A 16,270-nucleotide genomic window follows, 5' to 3' on the forward strand; every position below is an offset into this window, starting at 1 on the left:
AACTTGATATATGCAACTAGAAAATCTTTTTAAAGTCGTCGTTACTTTATCTTAGAGAAATGTACACTTTTGGCAAAATTTCAACTTATAAGTCACCCACAAGATCAACTTAAGCATCTCTAAGTAAACTAAGTCCAGATCAATCACAAGTCACACCCCTATTTCCACTTTCACTCACTTACCCCACAAGGGAAAAAATGGTCAACGCTTCCCCTATTTTCCTTAATTTTTCCTCCTATTTTTCAAGCCAAGTTTCATGTCAAATCAGCCCAAATCAATACCATAAGTTATAAGGTAAAATCAGTACTTATACTAGGTCACAAAGCCATCTAATTTAAACTTATCTCTGGCATATAAACACCATATATCAAAGTTGAAAATTTTCTAATAAAGTTGAAATTTTAGAACTCAAGTTGGGAATTCCTATTTGAAAGCTAAAAAGTCACAACAAAGCTACAAATCTTCACACAAGTCTATAACAAAGCTAGATACCATCATATCATGGATGAAAAATATAAAACAAGGTGGAAAAAGTAAAACTCTAGGCTGAAATTTCACCAATCTAGGTTATCATCCATAAAACTTCCAATTTCAAGTCATCTTCACCATAAATTGCAAGATAAGAAAGAGAAAGGAAGTTTTCCAACTTAGTACCTTCAAACCCCTTGAAGAAAGTGAAGAACCAAGGCTTTCCTCTCCAAAAACTCTCCACTACAAGCTTCCTTGCTTCCTTGGTGCAACTTTATTCGGTTTAGATTTGTGATTCTAACTCAAACAAGGCAAAAATCAAGATGGAAATGAAGGTTTTTCTTCTCTTTTTCTCTCCCTCACTCTCGACCAAGATGAATAAAAAACTGAAGGAAAGTTTGGCTAGAAGAAAGATAAGAAGGAAAGAAAATCTTTGGTCAACAAAACCCTTGATCGCCGACACTTGGTGAGCCAAGTTTTTCCCTTTTTTTTCTTTCCTTCCTTCTCTGGTCAAGAATTTCGGCCAGCTTTAGGGCTAAATTAGGTGAGGATAAATGAAAGGAAAATAAGAAGATTAGGGAAAGAAAGTATTGGTCAAGTGATGTCGTCAACCGGTAACAAACGGCGCGCGTCGGTTCAAGCCTATTTCCTTAACTCTCTTATATTTTTTGTTTTAACTTATGATTTACTAACTTACTCTTTGCACTTTTAATCACATACTTCCTCTTACATAATACCCGTTCTTATCCACCAAATTTAGTACACACACCTCACCAATTGATCACACCATCATGATACATCTTAAATCCTAGCATGCACCAACTATAAAAGTAAAAATAAAACTCTCAACTCTATTATTTGTTATCCCTACTAAGGCAAGTAATTTAGTATTAAGAAAATTATAAATTAACTTATTCAAGAATAAAGAAAATTATAAGAAAATATAAATAAATTTGCAAGTTCTCACACACTCTCCCCCTTAAGAAAATTTCGCGCTTGAAATTTTTACCTTCTATCGCCTCAGATAACTCTAGAGCCGGTTGCTTGTTTATGACAGATACCCACGTTGGAACTCTTGGTCTGTTCCCTCTTTCTTTAGCTTGTTTAGGGGTGGTTCTATCCACTTGTTAAGAATTATTTCCTCGTTGCTGATTTCTCGGGCAGTTGTTAATTTGATGGGAGGTCAGCACTCCCGCAAATCAAGTACTTTCGTCCCTTCTTCCAACATTCATGCTCAGTGTGATTTGTGTTCCCACAGTATCCACAAGCCAAGCAAGGAGCCATTTTTTGGACTTCTCGAGAAATTTCCTCTTGTCCTATTTGATTTCCTTTTGTAGAAGCTTCTTCTAAGGTTCCTAATGTCCGTGCTGGGTAAGGCGAAAGGTTTGCTCTTCTTACTTTAGAAGGCGTTACATTTTTCCTAAATTTCTCAGGTGTACTACTAGGTACACTCCTTTTTCGTGCTTGAAAAACTTTTACTTGTGACTTTGCATTCTCAATCCTTTGGACCTTCTCAAGAGTGTCAGTAAAAGTATTAACTTGAACTGCTGCTCAAGCTTCTTGGATCTCTAGATTCAACCCCTAGATAAACTGTCGCATTATCCTCTACTCCGTAACCATCAACTCCGAAGCAAATTTGGATAGTTTAGTGAATTGTATTTCATATTCAGCCACGCTTAGGGTTCCTTGGTGTAATCTAATGAAATCATCCTCTCTTTTCTCTTGGACTAGAGATGGGAAGTATTTCTCATTAAATTCTCTTATAAAATTTACTTAAATCCATACCATCTGTTCTCTCTTCCACTTTACCCTAATAACATTCCACCATGCCCTAGCCAGCCCTTCAAACTGAAAGGCGACCAAAACCATTTGTCTTTCCTTCGTATAATGCAAGGCTACAAAAATATTTATCATTGCCTCCAACCAGTTTTCAACTGTTTCCGGGTCAGACCCTCCAAAGAATTTCGGTGGAAAAAACTTTTAGAAACGCTCTAAAATCCTGTCCTCTGCTATTTCAGGGTCCCTAGGTTGGTGAACAGGTGCTTGACCCTGTTGTTCCACTAGACGCGCCAAAATATCAATCATTCGTCGTATGGCCGTAGCTACTTGATCCCCTGCTTCGACCCTTGGTTCTTGTTGTTGCTCGGCAGCCGCGTCCCTTGTTTCTCTTAGTTCCTGTACTTACCTACCCCCATGTCCACGGTTAGCCCCAGGTTGATGATCTTGATCCTGATTTTTTGATGTTTACAAAATAATTATATAATTCAAACTAATATTTTTTCAATGAGAAAGCTTTTCAGCTCTGAAGAAATTTGATTCAAAAAGCAATTGAAAGAAGAAAAAAGAAGTCAAAAGCTGTCGGGCACTCACAATGACAATACCGGACATTTGATAGACAGGGTAGGTACCGGACGATCATATCGGACGAAAAACATCATCACCGAACATCCAAAAGAATTGAAATGATTTTTCAAACTCTCTATCCACTTTTGGACGCAAGCATCGGAAGTATCGGACGTCCGATACTCCCAACGGCTAGTCAACTCTTCAGCTACCTTCTATCCGTTGAAAGCTTTAATGAAGAACTTTCTTGGTCTCCCATAAATACTACATGATCAGAAACTTCAAAATACTTTTTGCACACTGAGAATATAAAAGATCAAGAGTAGTTTTAGTAAGAAAATACTCTCCAAGAAATATTTGTACTCTTTGTGGTGTAAGATTCTTTGTAAACTTTTCATTTGTAAGAGAATATTTCAATAGTGTAGCTTTGTGAGGGTTATCCTGAGGGATTATAAAATTTTCTAACTTGACCAAGTGAAACTTGGGGCAAAGAGGAAGTGAGCCTTCCTTTGTACACAAGATTGGTTGTATTTCATCAATTTGAAGAACCTTGTTTTGTGAATTGATCTTCAAGTTTAAGAGGAGCTTGGTAGTCAATTGGTTTGCAATTCTTCTCTTTTTATTTATTTATTATTTTGTGATCCTTAAATTACATATCTCTTCTACTTCTCTTAAGTGATATTGCTCCTTTATTGATTGATTCATTATGTGATCACTTAGAAAAGAAGATAAATTTCGTATTGAGCAAAAAGTACCCATAACCTGATTAGTTTTTTTTAATCAACCCAATTCACTCCCCTCTTAGATTGTCTTCAGGCCGAACACACGTCCTTGACTAACCCCTCGTTCTTGATCTCGTCTACCCTCTATACCGTTCTCTCTCTTTTCTCTCTTTGTTTTGTCAAAATGGACTATATAGTACATGAACAAAATAATTGGCTATAGTAGCAAAATCAAGACATTTTCAAATCAATAAGGCAAATGAAGGAAACACGCTTAATATATTTATAGCATCTCAATTTCATACAACAAGTCACAAAAACTATACATATCAACCTAATCAAGACCAGGTATATAAAACAAAAGCAAGTACTATAAACGGTAGCATTGGCATGTTGCTAACAAAAATGCATACAGTGGCAAAACAAAGAAACTACGTGTCATATCAACTACTTAAACTCACATCCTACAATCTCAAGTCTCTATCGTAGTTCATTACCAAACCGACAGATTCTACTTCTCCCTCAGGCGCAGGTTGCCCTACATTAGGCTCAAGATTAAGTTCATTAAGCCTTGCATACCCTTGACCTTCCTTGACTACGTTTACTTGTACTACCTCATCCACAAGTACCTCAAATTATTCAAAGTACAAAACTCTTTAATTGCATGTATAAATTCAAATACATCATTAGTAATGCCAATCTAAGGTAATAATCTACTCTTTCGATCCAAAAGCAATTCATATAAGCATGACCTAATCGCATCAGTAGTCTTTCATCATTGAATTCTTATATCCCGTACATCGGAATCTATCATCACTTAGTAACTAGAACGTCACCCTATTGGACATTAAACCCAAGGATTTGCTCAAGCACTACACGTAATCAAAACTCCGTGAAGTATAACCAGTTATGTGCACCGAATAATAAGGAAAACAACTAATGGGATAACCAGTTACTTGCTCCAGCCTCCGCTCCTGTAAGGAAAACAACTAATAGGATGAGCTAAAAGCTTAATGAGATTCCCAAACAAGCAATCAAACAGGCAAAACACAGAAACATTTACATTTAGCACTTTACACACATAGCACAGTAATAAGCAGTCATTCAAGAATCAATTGTTCATTCATTGAAAGGATACATGCTCACTTGGAGCCATTCATTCAGGTCATTCATTCATTTATTCGCCAACTATTTTTCTTATCCCTCCAACATTAGAAAACATTTATAAGTGAAAACTCCTTCAGTGTTCATGTCATTCATTCATTGATTTCATTGCATTGAATTCACTGGTCAGTTCTCCACCAGATTTCGTGGTAATACTCGAGTATACCAAACATTGTTCTACAGTCACCAGCCGCCCGACTGAATCCGCTTCTGGCTCGAGTCAACTGGCAACAAAGGCAAGGGCTCAATTCAGCCAAAAGGCTTACATTCATGTACAAGTAGCATTCAATCATTGAAAATTCACTTTTGCTTGGGCCGAGTGCGATAAAGTATACATTCGCGCATTGAAAATCCATTTAGCAATCATTGGAAAACATTTAACATTTAAACAATATTCACAACATTGCATATAGTCTTTTAAAGCATACACATGCAAGAAACACTCACCAATGATTACTATTTATCAAAATCGGGTTCAGGCCTAGCTCCCTGACTGGATTCAAAATCTGCGATCAAATGTCGAATAGCAAAATAAAATCAAGTACGGTTTCAAAATATACGACCTTTGCTTATTCATATAAAAAAATCAAGTAAATAGAACTCATTTAAATAGTAATCATAATGCTTGATAAATCCTAGAAAATACATGCCCGCTCTTTTGGTTTTGGTAAAGAAATGATTGCAACTTTTAAATTTATAACTTGATATATGCAACTAGAAAATCTTGTTTAAAGTCGCCGTTACTTTATCTTTGAGAAATGTACACTTTTGGCAAAATTTCAGCTTATAAGTCACCCACAAGGTCAACTTAAACATCCCTAAATAAACTAAGTCCAAATCAATCACAAGTCACAACCCTATTTCCACTTTCACTCACTTACCCAATAAGAGGAAAAATGGGTAGCACTTCCCCTATTTTCCTTAGTTTTTCCTCCTATTTTCCAAGCCAAGTTTCATATCAAATCAACCCAAATCAACACCACAAGTTACAAGGTAAAATCAGTTCTTATACTAGGCCACAAAACCATCCAATTTAAGTTTATCTCTAGCATATAAACACCATATATCAAAGTTGGAAAATCCTCTAATAAAGCTGAAACTTTAGAACTAAAGCTGAAAATTCCTATTTGAAAGCTAAAAAGTCACAATAAAGCTACAAATCTTCACACAAGTCCATAATAAAACTAGATACCACCATATCATGGATGAAAACTATAAAACAAGGCTGAAAAAGTAAAACCCTAGGCTGAAATTTTACCAATCTTCACCAATCTAGGTTATCATCCATAAAACTTCCAATTTCAAGTCATCTTTATCATAAATTGCAAGATAAGAAAGAGAAAGGAAGTTTTCCAACTTAGTACCTTCAAACCCATTGAAGAAAGTGAAGAACCAAGGCTTTCCTCTCCAAAAACTCTCTATTACAATTTTCCTTGCTTCCTTGGTGCATCTTTATTCGGTTTAGATTTGTGATTCTAACTCAAACAAGGCAAAAATCAAGATGGAAATGAAGGTTTTTCTTTTCTCTTTTTCACTCCCTTACTCTCAGCCAAGATGAAGAAAAAAATGAAGGAAAGTTTGGCTAGAAGAAAGATAAGAAGGAAAGAAAATCTTTGGTCAACAAAACCCTTGATCGCCGACTCTTAGCGAGCCATGTTTTCCCCCTTTTTTTTTCTTTTCTTCCTTCTCTTGGCCAAGAATTTTGGCCAGCTTTAGGGCTAAATTAGGCGAGGATAAATGAAAGGAAAATAAGAAAATTAGGGAAAGAAAGTATTGGTCAAGTGGTGTCCTCAACTGGTAACAAATGGCGCGCATCGGTTCGAGCCTATTTTGTGACGCCCTGAAAGAATGAGAGTTTTCATTTTACATATATCTTTGTTGGATGCGCAAAGGAACGCAGCTTTTAAACTTGGAAAAGAAGAGAATATTTTTGAAAAAATGAGTTTTGAAAAAAAAATGAGTTTTGCCTCTGCCTCGAATCCGGCCACGAATCCGGCCGGAAATCCGGCCAAATTCCGGCCGGATTGTGACGTGGTAACTCCAGCAGCCACTTTTGACCAGTTATTTTCTTTCATATATATCTTGTTTTGGCTAGGAAATATCTTCATTTTTCACCTGGCTTGACCAAGCTTCATAGAGAGAAAAGCTCTCAATTTTTCTAGTTTCCATCTTTGCCAAATCTTGCGATTTCACCAATGGTTTTGGAAAATATTTCATGCAAGGGCTCACTACGAAGGTTTAAAGAGGTTGGTAGAGTGATTTTGGAAGGGAAGCTCTAAGGTGTTAGTTTTCTTGAATTTGAGGTGAGTTGTTAAGAAAGTTTTCTTTTGGTTTTAATAATGATATAGTAGTGATTTGTAGTGGTTAAATATGTTATTTTGTAGAAGGTTTCATGGGTTGAAGGAAGTTATGGTGAATTTCTGATTTATTCGGGATTTTCCTGATTTTATATGAAAGTCATGGATTGGTCTTGGATTGATGGATTGAAATGGTGTTAAATGGAACTTTTATGCGTTAATTGTGGTCGTTTGCGGAAAATTTACGCTTATGGTATGAATTTCCGGTTCTAGGGTTTAATTTGGGGGTTTTTCTTATAGTTGGCTTTTAAGTTTGTAATTGGCTTTGATTGAAAGATATTGTGGCCTAATTGGATGTGTTTTATTGCCTATGAATCGTATGTGTGATTGTGGTTGGTAAGGTGTAATTTGATATTGTTATTTTAGGATGGAAATAAAGAAATGAATGGGAAATGTTGTCCGATCTTTGAAAGCATTTGATTGCTTTGAATTTGAGTTGAAGGCTTTGGACTTGATCGAGGAAACTGTTTATGATGGAGGAGGATTATGAGCCGTGGTTGGTGAGTGACCCCAAACTATTTCCAAAGTTACTTATGAATGTTTTCTTGCATTATTTACTCGATTGCATATCATGCGTGCTTGCATGTGATTTCATGACATGATTTGGCTTCAATGAGTCCTTGGGGAGTCTTGTGCTGAACACCAACGTTTCCACCACGTCTTACTGTTCATGTTCATCTGGAGCACCAACGGGCTCCCTATCACGATTTCAACGTTAAATGATCTATTTGAGCGTTGGGTGTTTAAGTGCAATGATTTCACTGGCTCATGAGAGCAATAAACGTACGTTTGACTACTGAATCATGACATCATTGAAATGAACGATTGTGAAACTGATTTGATTACTGATTTTACTGGTTACTCGCTGAGCTTCTAACTCACCCCAAAACTATTTTATTCCCCTCCACAGGGTTCGAGACGAAGGAAGTGCTTGTAGTACTTATTCATGTGACTGGATGGGTTATCTTCTGTATAGTTTGAGTTTTATATTTCTCGTGTAATAGTTGGGATTGTATGAATGTTTGGACTTGAATGGATGTACGTGTACGTTCCACGCTTGGGAACTAGTTTTCACTTCGTTTGGGATATGTAATTATTGGAGAACTTGACGTAATATTTGAGATTTATCTTGTAATTTAACTGAGGATGGAAGTGAACGACTGAATCCCAGCGGGAGCTGGGCAGCGGTCCGCCGAACCCTTTGGTTCGCCTTAGGGGGAGGTGGGGCTGTCATATATTTCCTTAACTCTGTTGTATTTTTTGTTTTAACTTATGATTCACTAACTTACTCTTAGTACTTTTAATCACATACTTCCTCTTAAGCAATACCCGTTCTTATCCACCAAATTTAGTACACACACCTTACAAATTGATCACACTATCATGATACACCTTAAATCCTAGCATGCACCAACTATAAAAGTAAAAATAAAACTTTCAACTTTATTATTTGCTATACCTACTAAGGGAAGCAATTTAGTATTAAGGAAATTATAAATTAACTTATTCAAGAATAAAGGAAATTATAAGAAATATAAATGAATTTGCAAGTCTTCACAAAGATTGTCAATAGGTTTTTGATAAGATCAAAGATTACTTGTTGAATCCTCCGGTCCTAGTGCTACCCCAACCAGGAAAATCTTTAATTATGTATTGGTTTGTGCTTGATGAAATTGTAGCATGCATTTTAGGGTAGCATGATGAATTTAGGAAAAGGAACAAACCATCTGTTAGTTTTTTTCAAACTGTAGAATCCCTTATTCAACCAGTGTGCTTGAGATTGTGTATGCTTTTGGAGTGTTATTGTAGACTCCAAAAATAAAAATAATTTTTAAAAAAAATGATATCCATACAAAAGCTTACATTGTTTGGGAGGATTCTAGGGTTTAGAGAGAGCACAACCGCATGAAAAAGAAAGAAAAAGGAAACAAAATACAATGAGAGAGAGGTTTCTTCTTCATTTTTCTAGAAAGCTTCAAATTGAGCGAGTAACCCAACTTTGCGACCTCTATTCTCACTCTTTTGCAGATTTTTTTCCAAAGATTCTTTTTTTTTCTAATTACTCTTGAGATATAGGAGATCAACTTTTATGTGAAAGTTTCATGAGAAGACAGCTTTAAACCCATCAAATTTGACATCAACCTTGCCAAAAAGTCAGCCTAGCTTCCTAAGTCTTGGGAGCCTGAAGTCAACTTTTTGCCTTTAAAAGCTATTCATTTTTTATTTGTTTTGGATTAACACATTTATGTAAAACCTCTTAAGCCTTGTTCTTTCTATTTTTTGTGTTTGGATGCATCTTGTAAATTTCTTTTTTATGTTTTCCTTCTTCTTTGGGGCTAAAAAAAAGTGAAACTTATTTGGTTGATTAAGGCCTTGCTTTAATTTGATGGTTTTACTCTTGAGGATGTGTGAAATTTGTGGGTACCTTTCTTCCAAATTTTGGATTGAACTTTAAACATGAAACATGAGTTGAATATGGGATTTGTCATTGAAACTTGGTTTTCTTTTGTAAAAGTATGAGTACGTTAAATAATTTTTTAATGAAACATACATGTGGTGGGTATTTTGATTAGTCCATTCATGTTTAAATTTGGATGAAATCGTTAATAAGATGTGCCTAGAGGTTTTCCAAAAATCATTGGCCACATGTCTTAGTCTTTAGTTTCTTTCCTTTTCTTTCATTTTCTTTCTCTTTTTCCTTTACTCTCTTTAGTTAGATTTTTTTATGTATTTTGAATTTGGGTTTGCTTGCTTTCTTGTATTATTCAGTAAAGGTTTCAAATATGGCCTAATTAAATTTGTTCAGGGTTGCTCTGAGTTGAAGTTAAGCTTTTGTTCCTTTAGGTCAAGATTGACATGCTATCTTAATATGAACAAGCTTTAGGCTTGTTTAGGTTCTGTTTATTCAGACTTGTTTGTATGTAGTTTGGGCTAGGTTCTGCTTTTAAATTGGGTTTGTTTATATAGTCAAACATAGGTATCTACTAGATTTTCATCTGGGCTAAAGTGCTATGATAGGTATGGTTAGCCTTATTGATGTTAGAAGTTGGGTTAATAAGACATGGTCCAAGTTTCTTGTGTTATCTTTCCATCATTTTTTTAAGACATGGTCCACATTTCTTGTGTTATCTTTCCAAGTTTCTTGTGTTATCTTATGTTCAATTTGCTATCACCCATATGGTTAGCCTCGTCGATGTTAGGAGTTGGCTTAATAAGACATGGTCCAAGTTTCTTGTATTATCTTTCCTTCATTTTGGATATCTTTTGCATTTTGGTCATTTTTTTGAATTCTTTTGAAAATTTACTCAAGATAATTGCTTGCTGATTTCTTTTATCTAAGACATAAAAATAAATAAATAATATTTGCAAATTGCCCCCTAGACCTTTAAATAAATATGCTAAGGGCCAAAAAGTTATAAAAAGTGATGATTTCCTTCCTTTTTGATTTCTTGACTTTGCCTTATCATGCTTATGATTGTTCTAGTGAACTAATTTAAGCTTTCAAGTTAATTAAGGTTCAAGTGAATTTATTAAATCTAGAATTTTGATTTGATGACTTTAGAAACTAATATAAATAGCCTCAGTCTGTTGGCTTGTAAATCACTTTGGTAATCAAATTAGCTTAAATCTAAGTAGTTTACGAATAAAAGGGTAGTAAAAACTAAAATTTACATTTTAACTACCGAATTTTGAAATTTATATTTTGGCCTCAAAAACTTTTATTTTCTCACTTTAGTCCCTAAGAGTCTTTGTTGCCCTTATCATTGAGGTTGTCCTTGGCTCTTTAATTTTTCATTGATGGTTTGAGTGTTAGTTATTATTTGTTTTATGACTTTAGAATGAATTACGTCTTTTATCTGTAATGATTAGTTGTCAATTAAATTAGTGTTTTGACCATTTTATTGAAATTTGAGCATAGATAATTCTCCACTCTCTCATCTTAGTCATCACTTAAAAAGGGTGGTACTCCTACAGTCCTTAAATTCTTGAAAATATATGCTCTTATGTGTTTATATATTTTATGTGTTTCTTTTGTAATTTCTTTTAGTTATGTTGAGCTTTTATTTATTTTCATGTTTATTTACTTTAAGTTTTATAATTATTTGGACAGTTCTTGAATAACCCAAAATATATAGTTTATATTTTTTTATTTAGAAAAGCTGTAATTAGATTTATCTTTTTTTCCTCAAATGTAATAAATAAGCTTAGATAGGTCTATTTTCTTAGCTTTTTGCCCTTTTAGATTGTAGTTAGCTATCTCAATGTAATAGATAGGTCTTGTGTGTCATGTATGGTGTATGTGCAATGTGTTTTACTCACTTCTTTAGGACTTTTGTATCTAGAAATCACACTTTATGTGTTATGTGTTGTACGTGCTCTTATGTGTTTAGTTGCTTGAATTTATGCTTTGCTCGTTTTATTTCAAATAATGGATGCATGACATAACAATACTAGTCCAAGATTAGTTGTGGCCTTTCCCCCATTTCTTTACTAGTACAATACTAGTAAGAATTTGTAGAAATTGGTTAGCTAATGCTAAACTCATAGGACTCTTCCCACTCTAAATTCATGTATTGTATACCATTCATTTCATTTTCATGCACATGTTTCCTATTTTTAGGATCTTTTCTAATTTGCATGTTGCTTCCCCTTATTTTATACCCCTGTCTCATGCATGTTCAAATCATTTCACTTAATTGCATCCTACTTAGGAATTGGGAAATTAGAGTTAATTTGCTTGTTTAACTTAGAGAGGTCACCATTTGAGTATGGCCTTAACACCTTATTAATTGTCTACAAAAAGAAAAATTATACCACTAGTTTTAGTTCCCATACTCATTATGTTATATTCCATTTCTTTGGACACTTATACCTTTATATACAAAATATAATTTTCTTTTCTTTGAATCTCATTTTGCACACTTGTGACCCCTTCAAGGAATTCTTTTAGATTTTGCAATTCATGCATTAGGACTAATTAGACTTTGAAGGGATTTTTCATCCCTCCCGATATCTCCCTATGTTTAGATTTGCAATCATGTAGAAGCATCCACATGCGATAAGTTCAAAAAATTAGACTAAACCTCATAATCAGCTTTGGCTAGGTGAGAAATAATGCCTAGCGTTTGAGCGATCAAATGATAGCCTTCCCTTTCTTAACCCTGAACATTTTTCTCTTAATTTCAAAGACCAAAAGTCATTTAAAAAGGGTTATTTCTTTCATTTACCCTTTCAAACTATCTTTTATGGCGACTTGATACACCTAAAATAAATACCAAGTGGCAACACCTTTTTTTTTTTTTTTCAAAAAACCCTTTTTATACCATCTTTTTTGGCCCAAGCCGTCACATTTTTCTAAGTCCCATTTCAGACCTTTTTTCTATTATTTTCTGGAATCAAAACTCAATTTTTATTTTGTCCTTTTTGTTTGAAAAATGGGGCATGACACTAAAAATACATTTCTCATTTTTCTAATGAAGGAAACTCTTTCTTTCAACCTTACAAAGGTTACAAAGAAAATATTTTCTAATAGATGCAGGCAAAGGGAGTATTAATTTCAAACTCCATAGTTTTTATATGGAGTGAAAAATTGGTCAAAAATACCTTACAATGGCTTTGCATTAAATGTTGGATAAACTAGCCATTAGCCCGTTGTTTTTCGACAGTTGTCCAAGATAGGTGGCCGTAGCATCATTCGAACAGCCCTTTTTCAAAGAGGTTCATTAGTTTTGAGCAGCAAAAGACATATAAGGTGTCTGATTGGGCAGCCAAGGACTCCAAAGATGCTTTAGTTATTAAGACCCTTCAAATGGTCGAAGGTAGTCATTATTAGCCAAATAGGTGGCTAAGAAATGTCGAAAAGTTTTGGTTGTTGAGTGCATTCTTTTCAGCCGTTGATAGTAGAACTAGTGTCTGAAGGTCATTCAATCAGTCAAGAAAATACTTCGGACATCCAAATTAGGGATGAAAACAAGTGGAAATCAACTTCGAGTAACAATATACTCAAACTCGAACTTGATGTTTGTAAATAGTTCTTGAGCTCAAGCTCAATCAACCAGATATGTAGAGCTGGAGCTCAACTCGTGAGGGGAATACATGTGTTCAGTCTTGACTCAGTAAGACTCAAGTCATAGACAAGCTTTATTGAGCTCATTAAGGCTTACTAAACACCTGCTTCCTAGATTTAACATATGTCGAAAATTGCAAAATCTAAACTAAATGGTCATTTCTCAGCAATCTAGAATCATATAAATACCAAAATACCTCACAAGCTACAAGTGTGTTATATTACAGACCCAATCTACACAATTCTAGAGTTATTAATACATCACTGAGGCAATAAAAATTAGCTTCACAAAGTACACTTGTACAAATTACAAATAATAGCAATAGTTAATCAAGTGCCAAAATTAATAACAAACATCCACATCCTGTCTGAAAAAAGAGCAATGAAATTGCATAAAATGCTCTAACATGAGACAGGTCATTAGCCATGAAATCGCATAAAATGCTCTAACAAGCTCTAAATTCTAGAATTGCGGTCCAAGACACCCACCAACCATATCTTAGCTTCAGTTGTCACTTTAAACCTAATGCTGTAAAAGATTCAAAAATAAACTCTACAAGTCCAATTTCAATACACTAACACAAACACAAATAATGCAATAGACTATGACAGACACAAAATCCACTCTAGCAGCCACACACCATAATCTGTTGTTCATTTAAGAAAAATGTTCAAACTATGGATTAATGTTCAATAATTAGAACACTAATTTTATTTTCAAATATTAATTTCCACTTTCCCTCATACATAAACACCGTAACATGATCCTCATAATAATTAGAAATTACGTTTTCCAAATTAGAATTTATAATTTATAATTGGGGATTCTCGAAACTGAAATAATCTACTAAAATCAACCACAAAATTGAAGCAATTGACTTCGACAACTCAACAACTAAACTTAAAAAAGCTTTAACTATTTCATATCTTAGTTCAGTCAAAGCCCCAGAGCCAATCCTTAGCCACATGAACAATAATGGACCAACGGTTGTAGCCAATCCTCAACTGCATGAATGGAATGACTGCCAGAGAGCTCCGTGGGAGGTTGGCAGCTTCATTCAACTAGTTGAGATTTCAGAAGAATCTCAGTGGAAGCGTCGGAGAGGGACTTTGGGTTAGTAGGAGGCCAGGACTTGGGAGCAAGAATAGAGGACAAGTGGAGGAGGAAAAAAGGGCTGCAAATGCGCCGAGTCGAATTGAGTTTTGAGCTAATCGAGTCGAGTCTCGACTAAATTTTACCAAGTTCGAGCTCGAGCTCGACGAGACGAGCCGGCAATTTTCAAACTCGAGTTTAACTCGAATCAAGTCGAGCAGAGCTCGAGCTCGAAAAAAATAAAAAATAAAAATTTTATTTTTAAAAAAATTAATAAAATAATATTTTTTTCTTAATAAATAATAAAATATTAAGGATATATACGTAATTTTACTATGAAAATAAAAAATAAAAAAATATAAAATATACGTAATTTTATTATTAAATAAAAATATATATATATATTCAAGCTTGCAAGATATTTTGAGCTCGAGTTCGAGCTCGATTAATATCGAGCTCGACTCGAGCTTGACTCGAGCCGCTCGCGGGCGGTTCGATTCGTTTGCAACCCTAAGGAAAACTCAAAAATAAACTCTCATTTTTTTCTTTTGTTCTTAGTTTTCTTATTATGATGTTTTATCTATGTAAGAAAATAATAGGATAAAAAATAAAAAAAATCCCTTGTGATAAACCTGATATACAGAAAAGTCTCTTGTGTTTTCAAAATATACAACACGACATCCCGTACTTTGAATTAAATTGTAAAGGTGACGGAATCTGTTAAACTTAACGGAAATGGACGAAATGACCAAAATGCCCTGATATAATTAAACAAAAGATAGTTCAACAAAATCATTTCTTTTATTCTCTAGATAGAGAGAAGGGAAAATCGCCATTTTAGTCATTAAACTATTTCACTTATGTCAATTTCATCCATCAATGTCTTTTTAGCCTAATTTAGTCCTTCAACTTAAATTTCTTATCCAATTAAATCCTTTCATAGACGCACCACCAATTAAAATCTTTCAGGCACAAAATCACCGCTCAATTAAGGACAATCTAGGAATTACAAAGTTAGGGCCAAGGTTAGCACCCCAACAAAACGATTTCCATTAAAAAGGAGAGAAAAACAAATTTTCCACCAAATTGGGAAAGAAAATAGAGATAGTCAAAAGAGAATCTGAATTATCCTTCTGCGTCAAAGCATTTTGCCCAACCCAAATCATACCTAGTCTCTTAACAAAATTTTTCACTATTACTACTATCTACTAACAATTATCAACCACAACCTTTCCTTAAACATCGCCATCTTCTCTCATTCTATATTTCATTTCTTGGATTCCATTGCCTTCTCATTTTTTTTCTTTTTAATTTGGGTTCTTTTTCTCACAAAGATGTCAAAAATTTGGGAAAGTTTCAAGGCATAGAACTTATGGAATTAAATTGTCAATGCTTTCCAAACCCGTCGAGTCTCAAATAGAGAGGAGCTAAAGCTTTTCCCTCTTCTCTCCAGGACCATCACCAGTATCATCATAAAAAGCTCTAAGAAATTCGTTCAAGTCCTCTATCTACCTTCCATCAAATAGAGGTTGAAAAAGTTTACATGCCTCCATAGCAAGTCTAGGGGTTGCATACCTAGCAAACCATGGTGGTTCATGAAACTATAATTCTCTTAAACATTTCATCAAACACTTTTCGGGCCTCTTCAACAAAATGCAATCTAGAATACATATTGAGCAAAGAACTATCACAATGTAGAGCACATATTGAGCAAAAAAACTGCTCACAAAAATATCCTACAAATGAGTTGCTTTTATGACAATCACACAGGCTTTTTTTCCACTTAATGAATCCTCTGGAATTAATAATGCAGCAATACTGGCAGAGAATATGTGAGAGTTAAAACAAAAAAATTGCAGGGTCTCATTTGTAGAAATATTTACAAATTTAGAGAGGAGTCTCGATTGTCCAATTCAGAATGGCTATTGATTTAAGAGTTCAAAAAGACGACGTCCTTGTTTCGGAAGTTTGCCAAAGAAGAATGGTGACATAGTTGGTGATGACTTGTTGACTAGTGATAAATGGAGATGAAAATTGGGATCTTCTTTTACAGATA

This window comes from Coffea arabica, chromosome 2c, assembly GCF_036785885.1.
Source record: "Coffea arabica cultivar ET-39 chromosome 2c, Coffea Arabica ET-39 HiFi, whole genome shotgun sequence".
In the NCBI taxonomy this organism is placed as follows: domain Eukaryota; kingdom Viridiplantae; phylum Streptophyta; class Magnoliopsida; order Gentianales; family Rubiaceae; genus Coffea; species Coffea arabica.